The sequence below is a fragment of the Polyodon spathula genome, chromosome 41 (assembly GCF_017654505.1).
Source record: "Polyodon spathula isolate WHYD16114869_AA chromosome 41, ASM1765450v1, whole genome shotgun sequence".
Taxonomy (NCBI): domain Eukaryota; kingdom Metazoa; phylum Chordata; class Actinopteri; order Acipenseriformes; family Polyodontidae; genus Polyodon; species Polyodon spathula.
The window spans coordinates 33,474-46,728 of NC_054574.1; the positions used below are offsets into that span (position 1 = coordinate 33,474).

A 13,255-nucleotide genomic window follows, 5' to 3' on the forward strand; every position below is an offset into this window, starting at 1 on the left:
TTTTCATAAAAATATATGCGAGACTCTATCGTACACCTTTTCCAAACCTAAATTAACAATAGCTAAACGGACATTTCTTTCTCTAGCGTAACACATTGCATTTCACATTGCGGTCTTATTTTGCTTCCTGGCACTGCACATGTTTGCTCAGGATCAATTACACTCTACAACACTTTAATTCTGACTGTCAATCTACCAACATAGTCCAGTTGCAGTGAGGTATGAAAAAAAAACAAAAAACAAATGGCTGGATCTTACCAAGATCAGTCAGCAAAATCCAGTTAGCAGTCCAAAAGCAGAAGTCCAATAAATGCAATGAAAAGAATCCACAAAAATCGCAACTACAAAAAAAACAGTAGGGAAAAAGTCCTTTTAGAATCCAGAAAAACAATCCTTAATTAGAATTAAAAAAAAAAAAAAAAAAACGCACTGCAGGGGAAAGTTACTCTGCAACAATATGTGGTTATATATCAATACTTCCCTGACTAATGTCTTCAAAGAATTCTTTATTTTAAGTTTACGGCAAGAAGAGAGACCAGATGACCGGTTTCAAGCTAGATGGCTTTAGCCTTTTTAACAAAAGAAAACCAGAACAAACTGGTTCAGCCAAATTGCAATCAAGAACCTGGAACCAGCAAACACAGAACAGAGGACTACACGTTCTTAAAGGGGTATTATTTTCTTCTTGGCCAAGAGTTCTATTCTCCCCTTTTAATTGGTTTGACTGTTTGTGTGTGTGTTTTTTTTTTTTTTTTTTTAACTCAAATTTAACTTTAGGTAACAGTGTTACAAGCTGACTGTAGAGTGCTGTCTGCACACTGCCTTCTTTCTCCTGGCAGACCAAGTACTCCAGGCCTGCCACATACACTTGATCTGACGAAAAGGCAAAGTGGCAAGGGGCGCTTTGCTGCTGTCTTGAAAGCGAGCGCTCCTTGTTCCACTAAACAGCTCAGTTTCTGCTTTACCATCGAGCTCCTCCACCACCTCCTCCTCCTCCCCCCACAAGCGCAAGGCCTTTTGGGTACACTGTCCTACTGCATGTGCAGTGGAGGCTGTTCATTGTCTAAGTAGACCTGCCTGCTTTCTGGGGGACGACGACAGAGGTATAAATACAACCAAGAAAAAGAGGGAGAGGCATGCACACAGTTTTAGCTCTCTCTCTCTCTCTTTTTTGACCTTTCTGAGAACTGTGCACCGTTCCCGGAGGTACTGCAATACCGGGTCGATGCGTGGAGTGGACGGAGCAAGCCCCGCTTCCATCTCCCGCTTCCAAAAATCAATTTAATATAGACGGTCCCCCTATGGGGGACGTATCAGATATTGACCAGTGGTGACCAGACAGCAAAAAGAAAGGAGGTCATGATTGTTGGGGACTCCATATTGAGAAACACAGCAAGTTCAATTCGCAGTTTGGACCCCCTCACTACAACAGTGTGCTGCCTTTCGGGAGCCTCTGTCAAGCACATCACTGAGAACATGGACAGGCTCCTAGAATGAACAGGAGACGACCCGATAGTAGTCGTCCACATCGGTACAAACAACATTGGAAGAGACAGACCAAAATCCCTGCAAAACAAATTCAGAGCGCTACGAAGGAAATTAAAAGAAAACTAAAACTGTGGTATTTTCTAGTATACTACCGGCACCTTGCAAAGGACCATATGGTCAGCTGGAAATAATTAATCTAAACGCATGGCTGAAGACGTGGTGCACACGGGAAGGCTTCACGTATCTTGATCATTGGACCACATTCTACAACAAGGACTATCTGTATAGACGGGACGGACTGCACTTAAATAACAAGGGAACCAGTCTACTCGGAGAAAAGATCCTCGAGCAGGTTCAGAAGCATTTAAACTAGAAAGGAAGGGGGGAGAAATCAACAAAAAAACAGAAGGGAGACCGCATCAAAACAAGGACAACTCAGGTAAGACAACCATTAAATGTATTTATCTAAATGCTAGAAGTATCAGAAACAAAATTTTAGAAGTTTAGTACAGTAGCTTCAAGAAGTAACTGATGTGATAGGTGTTACAGAAACTTAGTTGTCTGAGAGTGATGGGGACGAATATAATTTTTGTGGGTATACACTGTATAGGAAAGACAGGCAGGACAGAAGAGGTGGAGGGGTAGTGCTATACATAAGAAATAGATCATGCAACAGTCTCTTGACACAGGGGTGGTACCGACAGACTGGAAAATTGCAAACGTAATACCGATCCACAAAAAGGGAAACGAAACTGAACCAGGTAACTACAGACCAGTAAGCCTGACTTCTACTATATGCAAACTTATGGAAAGTATAATAAGATCCAAAATGGAAAAGTACCTCTATGGTAACAGGGTGCTAGGAGACAGTCAACGTGGTTTTAGGAAAGGGAGATAGTGTTTAACTAACTTGCTTGATTTTTTTGAGGATGCAACTTTGGTAATGGATAATTGCAAAGCACATGACATGGTTTATTTAGATTTCCAGAAAGCTTTTGACAAAGTCCCACACAAGATTCATTCTCAAACTGAACGCAGTAGGCATTCAAGGAAACACATGTACATGGATTAGGAAGTGGTTAACATGTAGAAAGTACTGATTTAGAGGAGAAACTTCAGAATGGAGTGAGGTAACCAGTGGAGTACCACAGGTCCTCTACTATTCCTAATCTACATTAATGATTTAGATTCTGGTATAGTAAGCAAATTTGTTAAATTTGCAGACGACACAAAAGTAGGAGGAGTGGCAAACACTGTTGCAGCAGCAAAGGTCATTCAAAATGATCTAGACAAGATTCAGAGCTGGGCAGACACATGGCAAATGACATTTAACAGAGAAAAGTGTAAGGTACTGCACGCAGGAAATAAAAATGTACATTATAAATATCATATGGGAGATACTGAAATTGGAGAAGGAATCTATGAAAAAGACCTAGGAGTTTTTGTTGACTCAGAAATGTCTTCATCTAGACAATGTGGGGAAGCTATAAAAAAGGCTAACAAGATGCTTGGATACATTGTGAAAAGTGTTGAATTTAAATCAAGGGAAGTAATGTTAAAACTGTACAATGCACTAGTAAGAACTCATCTTGAATATTGTGCGCAGTTCTGGTCACCTCGCTATAAAAAAGATATTGCTGCTCTAGAAAGAGTGCAAAGATGAGCGACCAGAATTATTCCGGGCTTGAAAGTTGATGTGCTTTCCTGAACAGGATGGGCAGAGTTTGGCACAGAGCGGATAACAAACCCACAGCGCTGCCGAGTGGACAGGTTGGGCTCACTTGCATGGATTGTCAGACCGTCGTGAATCTAGGGTGTAGGGGATTAGAATGAGCACAGCGCCCTCTTGTGCTGACAGGAGCCATGACTCTGCTGACAACTGGTTCTTGCAGTTTTTTTTTTTTTTTTTTTTGTGAATTAAACTTTTTCTTTGAGTATCCAATATTTATAACATTTAAAAAATACAACAAAAACTAGTTCAATAATCATGATTGGTGGAGTTTGAGACATTATTTACTGTACGATCTCCTGTTAGAACATAGAACACTTTGGAATTTCTCAAGGATGTCCTTTTTTTGTTGTGAAGCCCGATTTCAAAGTAAAAGGCTACGACTACAAAGCATACATGTAGACATGTATTGTTCTTGAGATGTTAAGCTTTCTTTTGCTACCATGTGAATAAATATATACGAAAACTGCAATATTCGAAAGCACAATAACACTCCTGAAGTGCAATTCCACTGAGCCAGCCCACTTCTCAGGGGGAATTGTGTACATAGAGGTTACTTACAGGCATGTGTCTGACCAGCAGAGGGCGCTCCACAGCCTCACTCATGTTGAGGAGGGGTTCTGGGATCTCCTGATTGGCTGTCAGCATGTTCCCTGGGTTGGATGAGGTGATATGGGGGAGGAGACTTTGATAATAACTTCCTAAAGATATAATGGAATTAAGTTTCATTTAAAGAAATTGAACTTGCTTTAAACTGAACACCAGTTTTTGTACCATTAAAGTTGATCGGTTAGACTGTTGTTTAAGATTCAGTCATAAAATCTAAAACCACGCCATTCAAAATTGATGAAAAATATGTTTAATTTGTTAACCAGGTATTTAAAGACCCTGGTAGCAGCTATAGAGAGAGAAATACATATGAGCAATATTTAAATATGAAATAGCAGCAAGATGCATCTAAACAAGAGCAATGTGCAATAAATGCAAGCAGAAAAGATGAGTGTCGCGCTACCTGGGATGAGTGCAGGAATCCATTCTCTCAGTCTACATCGTCCAGGGCCAGCCACACCGAGCCACCGAACCCCCCTCAAAACCCCAGGACCTGCCATTCAAAACCACACTCGGGGTCAGTGATGATTTAAGCACCATCTCCACAACAACAAACCCCCAGCATCATTGCATTAACAAGCCCCCTTGAGGTCCAGTGCTTGTGTAATTAGCACAGTCACTGAGTTTGCACTAAACAAACACCCTCTTGTTTTCTTGTTTTACCTTTAAAAACTTTTTTTTTTCTTTCTAATATTAGATAAACTTCCAGTTGGACTGATAAAAAAAAAAAAAAAAAAAAAATATAGGAGCTATAAGCTTTGTGCACGGACTTGTCAGTAACCAAGGTTGATTCAATAAACAACACTGCACCTTCATTATGTCAGTGTTTCATGGAGACCTTTACTCAAAGGTGCAATAAACAGGATTGATATAAAGAAACCTCAAAACCTTTAAAGGGAATATAGAAAGAAGTTTGACAAGGGACAGTGTACATGAACTGTATGTGTTTAAAATGAGGCATTGCCGTCCTACATTACTGACCTGATGTCCTGGTGCCAGGCAACATAGGGAAGCACAGGCTTCTGACTTTCACAGGCAGCTTCGGGGCTCTCCTGTTTGGTCGGGTATTTGCAGATGAAGCGTGAATCAAGGAAAATGACGTTGGGTCCCAGGATCCCCTTGATTAGCTCCAGCACCTGGGGATGGGTGGCCAGAGACATCACCCAGCGGTACTTCAAGTGCACGTTATGAAGACTGTGCTGGGCATACTCCAACCGGACAGTGGAGAGAGTAGGGAATAGAGGAGGACAGGCACTCAGCAGTGCATTGATACAAGCCATGGCAAAAGATTTGACATCTGTTCAAATAGTACAGCATTACTTTATTGAAATAATCTAATAGCAAACACTTTGGCAGGGTTATAAAGTGTATATCATAAGCAGCTGTTCTTGTATTGTATTACAATTGTATTGCATTGTTACATTTCCATTAGTATTGAATGGCAATGACAGTCATTTAGTTCTGTTCCGATATTGAGTTTAGATCTGTCTTAACTAGGCGCTGAATTTGCTTTGAGCTTGCCTGGAGAATCCTAAGTGCCTGCACCGAACAGCCTTCCTTCCTCGTGTGACACTGTAACCTTTCAACTCCACTGGCCTTACCTCCTGTAGTCTCTGTGGCTGAGAGAACTGAAAGGTCACGGTCGCATGATTTGAATGGAATATGCAGGTCGGGCAGTGGGATTGTGTGAACAAGCTGGATGAGCTAAAAGCCAGGTAAAGGCAGATTTATAAAAACATTCAATAACTCAGCTGAACCCAGAACCACTCCAGATGACTGCAAACATCCACTATGAATGGAAAAAAGCAATTCATATTTGAAGCTTATCTTTGTGCTTGTTTGCCCAGTAGTAGCAGTTGCAGTACAGATACACTGACTAGCAGGGCAGCCCCTATCATTCCCCATGACGTGGATAATTAGCACACGCTTCCTAATGAAACCATTAAAAGACCAACCACATTATCAGTTGGTGGGGGAGTCCATACTACAAAATCACATTATGTGAATCCAAAACAATTCCAACATTTGAAGACATTGAAAAGGACTTCTAGTCAAAAGTTTCACATTGAATTGTTTCTTTTAGTTTGCATACTCTCTAACTGTCTCCTCACCTCCTTGGCATATACTCACCAAACTCCCTCTCCAGTCTACTGAAGCCCTCTATGCTCTCTCCAGCTCTTCGGGTTCTAGCACTGGCACTCCTGTTAGGAAGCCACCCTTCCAGTAGGTCTCAGACAGTTCAGCCAGGGAGGGGGTCATCGTTGTGTTGAATTGGAGGTACAGCTGCAAGCTCACTCTATGTTTCACGTTCCCTCTAATTCTCTCAACTCACTCTCAGCACTTCCAGCTCAATCTCTGCTCACTTGTGAGAGTCTGCTTGATGATCTTAGATGTTGTAAGGTAGGAGAATTCAGGACTCCTGAACTGCAGCTATATGTAGGTAAAAACTACGAAACAAAATAAATACTGAAAATCAGGGTAATACAGGCTTAAAGGTAACTCTAGTTTATCTGCAAAGAAGCTAATGAGCACAGTATACACCTGCACAGGTATCCCCACCATGAGTACGGGTGAACTTTAAATTGCAAAAGACTTCAGAATACAAAAGAAAGAATACATATTATCTCCCGCCAGTGACTCAGCCTACAGCGGTATTGACCAATAAGCACGACTCATTGTAACTGCACAAGGAAATGAACGATTGTTCATCCAATTTCAACTTAAAATACATTTTAGAGTTACACAAGTATGACAAGGAAACTCACACTTTAGATGACCATACCCAACCTGCTAGTGCATGTTAAACCAGGCTTCATTCACCTCAATGCCAAAATAAGAAAGCGAGCATTTGTGTTTGTGGGGCACAGTGTATGTTGTAAAAATGTATGAAAGCTCTTAGGTGATGTTTTCTACGTGTCCTTCATTGCTATGCCTGGGTTAAGGAAGTACTGGAGCTTAAAATACTATATACTATACCCAGCGACAGCGTGTGGAAGCGACAGCGAGTGGGAGAAGTACAGGCGTGGAAAAGTACAGAGCAGTTTCGAAGCAGTTGGAAAGCAGGCTGACGGCTGCAGAAGAAACTAAACTTCAGAAAAAAAAAACCCTCAACATGGTCTTCAAGCCTGTAATCTGTGACACCTGCTTGATGTGGGAAATCCGAGAAAACCCAGCGGAGCTAAACCAAGTGTGCGTAAAGTGCCGCACGATCCAGGATTTGCATAAACTAGTAAGTATGCTAGAAATGGAGCTGGAAGAAGTGAGACAGCAACAGGATCTTGAGGAACTGGCACACCCACAATTCATGGAAGTCTGCATCACCCCTAACAGACTGAAAGCCACCAGGGAGATAGGTCAGAACAGCTGGGTTCAGGTAAGCAGAAGCAGGGAAAAAAAGAAACTTCGTCAAACACCACCACCAGAAATCAAAACAACCAACAGATTTGAGTCACTTCAGAATTGTGATGAGCAGAACCAACAACAAGAGAATGAAAGGAAAAACCTACAGGACCCTATTGACAGTGGTGACCAGACAGCAAAAAGAAGGGAGGTCATGATTGTTGGGGACTCCATATTGAGAAACACAGCAAGTTCAGTTCGCAGTTTGGACCCCCTTACTACAACAGTGTGCTGCCTTCCGGGAGCCTCGGTCAAGCACATCACTGAGAACGTGGACAGGCTCCTAGAACGAACAGGAGACGACCCGGTAGTAGTCGTCCACATCGGTACAAACAACATTGGAAGAGACAGATCAAAATCCCTGCAAAATAAATTCAGAGAGCTAGGAAGGAAATTAAAAGAGAAAACCAAAACTGTGGTATTTTCTGGTATACTACCCGCACCTTGCAAAGGACCATATGGACAGCTGGAAATAATTAATCAAAACGAATGGCTGAAGACGTGGTGCACACGGGAAGGCTTCACCTATCTTGATCATTGGACCACATTCTACAACGAGGACTATCTGTATAGACGGGATGGACTGCATTTAAATAACAAGGGAACTAGTCTACTCGGAGAAAAGATCCTCGAGCAGGTTCGGAAGCATTTAAACTAGAAAGGAAGGGGGGAGAAATCAACAAAAAAACAGAAGGGAGACCGCAACAAAACAAGAACAAAAACTCAGGTAAGACAACCATTAAATGTATTTATCTAAATGCTAGAAGTATCAGAAACAAAATTCTAGAACTTGAAGCTACTGCACTAACAGGTAACTATGATGTGATAGGTGTTACAGAAACGTGGTTATCTGAGAGTGATGGGGACGAATATAATATTTGTGGGTATACACTGTATAGGAAAGACAGGCAGGACAGAAGAGGAGGAGGGGTAGCGCTATACATAAGAAACAGTCTTGAAGCCCAGGTGTTAAACCTGGACAAAGAAAATAAAACCGAATCAATATGGGTCAGAATAACAGACAAAAATTCAAAAGGCATAATAATAGGAGCATGCTATAGACCGCCAGATTCAGATGGTGAGCACAATAATCTGTTATACAATGACATTAGAAATGCGTGTAGCAAAGGAGAAACCATACTAATGGGGGATTTCAACTTCCCCCAAATAAAATGGGAAAACCCGGTGGGTAGCGCGAAGGATGAAATAGAAATGGTGGAAATGACAAATGACTGCTTCCTAACACAATTTGTGAAGGCACCCACTAGAGGGGAGGCATGCCTTGATTTAGTCTTTTCAAATAACGAAGCTAGAATAACTAAAACAGAGGTCAGAGAACCACTGGCAAACTCAGACCACAACATGGTCTCATTTGAAGTGTTTTTTAAATCCCCAAAAGTAAAGACTAAAGTTAAGGTTTACAATTTTAGAAAAGCAAACTATGAAGGCATGAAACAGAGACTAACAGAAGTAGATTGGAGTAAAATAGAGAAAACACCCACAGAAGAAGGATGGTTGTTCTTCAAAAATGTAGTACTAGAGGCGCAAAACAATTATATCCCTAAAGTAGACAAATCTAAATGTAAAACTAAATTGCCAAAATGGTTTAATAGATCAATTAAAAAAAATATTCAGCGAAAAAAGGCACTTTACAGAGCATTAAAAAAGGACCAAAAAGAAAGTACGCAGAAAGAGTACACGGAACTGCAAACGCAAGTCAAAAAGGAAGTTAGAAAGGCCAAGAGAGAAATAGAAATGAACATTGCTAAGGGAGCTAAAACCAATTCCAAAATGTTTTTCCAATATTACAACAGCAAGAGAACATTCAAAGAGGAGATTAAATGTTTAAGAGATACAAATGGCAAAATCGTAGAGGAAGAAAAAAAATAGCAAATATGTTAAATGATTACTTTTCACAAGTTTTTACAAAGGAAGATACTGACAACATGCCCCACATGTCATCCAGTTCCTATCCAGTTTTAAATAACTTTAGCATAACTGAGGCAGAAGTGTTAAAGGGACTAGGAGCTCTTAAAATAAACAAATCCCCTGGGCCGGATGAGATCCTCCCAGTAGTACTCAAAGAAATGAAAGAAGTAATTTACAAACCGCTAACCAAGATCATGCAGCAGTCTCTTGACACAGGGGTGGTACCGACAGACTGGAAAATTGCAAACGTAATACCAATCCACAAAAAGGGAAACAAAACTGAACCAGGTAACTACAGACCAGTAAGCCTGACTTCTATTATATGCAAACTTATGGAAACTATAATAAGATCCAAAATGGAAAATTACCTATATGGTAACAGGGTACTGGGAGACAGTCAACATGGTTTTAGGAAAGGGAGATCGTGCCTAACTAACTTGCTTGATTTTTTTGAGGATGCAACATCCATAATGGATAATTGCAAAGCATATGACATGGTTTATTTAGATTTCCAGAAAGCTTTTGACAAAGTCCCGCACAAAAGATTAATTCTCAAACTGAACGCAGTTGGGATTCAAGGAAACGCATGTACATGGATTAGGGAGTGGTTAACATGTAGAAAACAGAAAGTACTGATTAGAGGAAAAACCTCAGAATGGAGTGTGGTAACCAGCGGTGTACCACAGGGATCAGTATTAGGTCCTCTGCTATTCCTAATCTACATTAATGATTTAGATTCTGGTATAGTAAGCAAACTTGTTAAATTTGCAGACGACACAAAAGTAGGAGGAGTGGCAAACACTGTTGCAGCAGCAAAGGTCATTCAAAATGATCTAGACAAGATTCAGAACTGGGCAGACACATGGCAAATGACATTTAATAGAGAAAAGTGTAAGGTACTGCACGCAGGAAATAAAAATGTACATTATAAATATCATATGGGAGATATTGAAATTGGAGAAGGAATCTATGAAAAAGACCTAGGAGTTTTTGTTGACTCAGAAATGTCTTCATCTAGGCAATGTGGGGAAGCTATAAAAAAGGCTAACAAGATGCTCGGATACATTGTGAAAAGTGTTGAATTTAAATCAAGGGAAGTAATGTTAAAACTGTACAATGCACTTGTAAGACCTCATCTTGAATATTGTGTGCAGTTCTGGTCACCTCGCTATAAAAAAGATATTGCTGCTCTAGAAAGAGTGCAAAGAAGAGCGACCAGAATTATTCCGGGCTTAAAAGGCATGTCAATGCAGACAGGCTAAAAGAATTGAATCTGTTCAGTCTTGAACAAATCAGACTACGTGGCGACCTAATTCAAGCATTCAAAATTCTAAAAGGTATTGACAGTGTTGACCCAAGGGACTTTTTCAGCCTGAAAAAAGAAACAAGGACCAGGGGTCACAAATGGAGTTTAGAAAAAGGGGCATTCAGAACAGAAAATAGGAGACACTTTTTTACACAGAGAATTGTGAGGGTCTGGAATCAACTCCCCAGTAATGTTGTTGAAGCTGACACCCTGGGATCCTTCAAGAAGCTGCTTGATGAGATTTTGGGATCAATAAGCTACTAACAACCAAACGAGCAAGATGGGCCGAATGGCCTCCTCTCGTTTGTAAACTTTCTTATGTTCTTATGTTCTTATATACCCCAGGCAGCTAATGTTATGTCACTTCATTGGTGGGAGAACATCAAGCAAAACCTCCACTTCACTGACAAATCTAAAATACCACAAGGCAATACTAACTGTGTTATCAAACTGGGGAACTGCTTTGACCACTCTGTGCCAGTTCTCAAGTTGGACTCCTCATCAGTTGTACTTCCAATGGGGATTAATACTAGCACCGCCATAGCCGCTTTTTAAACTGCTTTTGCGATTCAAATTTAAATATCTCCGTGTATGTGAATCTCTCCTGCAGTCTGTTTTTAAGTGTTACTAAATATTTGAATTAAATACCCATACGGTGTTTCAGCTGCAGAATCGTAAAAATTAATAAGTTATAAGCACTTGCTTCTTCAACCGCAAAACACGCGGTTTATGCGGCTTATTGAAATCAATACAATATAGCCGACAGTTTAGTCTGGGCTTTGTAATAAAATCAAAGTCATTGTGAAAGAGCGTATTATATACTCCTGTCGAGTGCTGAAACACTAAGGAAAGTCATCCTACACATATGTATTATTTATTTTATTAGAAGTTGTCACAAAATATACACACTGAATCACAATGCAGTGCGATATCGCTACGCTGCTTTTCTCTCTTCTGCCCGTCCCCGCACTCAGCTCTCATGTTGTAACTGCCCCCTGCACTCCACTCCACTCCTCAGGCAGAACGACTGCGCCACCCCGACTGTGTACAGGCGTACAAAAAAAATAAAATACATCCATTCTAAGCGCTGCACAAATCAGTGCCCATCGGGACTCATGCTAAACGAAAGCCCAGACTCATGCTTTACATCGCAACGAAGTACGTTCATATACTGGATTAAATGGCACGGCTGTATTCTGTCAACAGTGGCCTGCTCGCAGGTGGACTGTGGCCAGCAGAAACATTTTGCTAAGAGACACGAATGCCGGCTGGCAAAGGTACCCCAGTCTTCAGCCTGCACTGCGCCCGCTGGCACTTGGAATAAGACAATGCCAGGCTGCTAAATGCAGTAAAAACAGATCTCTTGATGTCTGCGCACGTTGTGAAAAGGCAGTCTGGGGCAAATGCTCTGGTACAGTTGAAAAGCGTGTTTTCAGCGTAGATTGTACTAGGAGAGGACTCTGAACAGACAAACAGAGCTGTAACGGACCTACTTTTAGGGCCAACGGGTAAAACTTTCAGTCAATAATCTCGCTCCCCTCCCCTTCTATATACGCAGGTCTATATACACGCATTTGATGTTTTATAATTGTATTTGCGCATAGAGCTTTCTCCACCTGTTTACACACAAGTTTATTGCGTGAAGTTTATTTTACTTCCGTTTTTATTGTATCTTTGCTCGTTTTGGTAAAAATTAGAAACAAGTAAAATTTTCAATGTAAATACGATGTTTCTGCTTTGAAAATGTTATGTATGACGTCCATAAATAAAAATATTAAGTTGCATCCGTGTGTTTGTTTTCCATTTTCATATCAATAATTGTTATCACACTCATGAGAATGGGCGCCCCCAATGCATGCAGTATGCGATATATATATATATATATATATATGTGTGTGTGTGTGTGTGTGTGTTCTACAATAATCTACGTTTCTACTAGTTAACTAAAATAGTTGGTACTTTTAATAAATAAAAAATAAGCAAACACTAACATAATTTATATAAATACAATTAAATAGCTTCTAAATAATCAAACAAGCATCTGTCTAACTCTAAAAATATGAGACACGATTGGTAGTACAGTACCTGGTCAGCAAGGTTTCTCTTCAGCTGCAATGTGGACTTTAAGAGGTCAGAGTTTCGGTTTTTTTTTTTGTTTTTGTTTTTGTTTTTTTGTTTTTTTTTTATAGCAGAGCCTTAACTAAACGTTTTAGCGCCCCGGGCATGCGATCATATTTGCGCCCGCGCCCCTCCGTTTCTGGTCTTTTTGGGTGCTAGGAGTTAGGGTGGTGTATTTGCTCGCGTTTCATACTTTTTAATGTTTGAAAAAGATCAGCTATTACTTAAAACGGGTAGGAACTTGTTTAAACGTGTTAACTGAAGGGTAGATTCCCCGCCTGTGCGATTATATTCAATCCTCGCATTTTCAGTACCAGTCGATGAGAAGGAGTTGATTTCGCGTGTGGTCGTGTTTCGTTAGTCAGGGCTGGACTTGTTGACTCCACGGTAAAATATAAAGAGATCAAGCTTGTGCTTATAATAAGGAAGATTAAATTGCTTTCTTTTGTCTGATCGAATTAAAACATTATCAGTAACTGCACGCATTTGCCACAGGCTAGAGTATTACCCTTATATAACTTTAAGTAAGTTCACGTGTGTTTTCTCATAATCGTTGATTGGTACTGTAAAACAAAAGCATCGCTTGAAAATAATCGTAAAAGAATAGGTGCAGTGACATAATGGCATATTCAGAAAGACATAAATCGCATTTCCATCTATACAGTTAGCAAAAATAA

The 13,255-nt window shown here is 40.4% G+C and overlaps 1 pseudogene; it reads right to left on the bottom strand.

Moving 5' to 3' along the window:
• Positions 1–1,184: 1,184 nt before the first annotated feature.
• On the bottom strand, positions 1,185–1,360 carry LOC121305125 (annotated as a pseudogene).
• Positions 1,361–13,255: the final 11,895 nt, after the last annotated feature.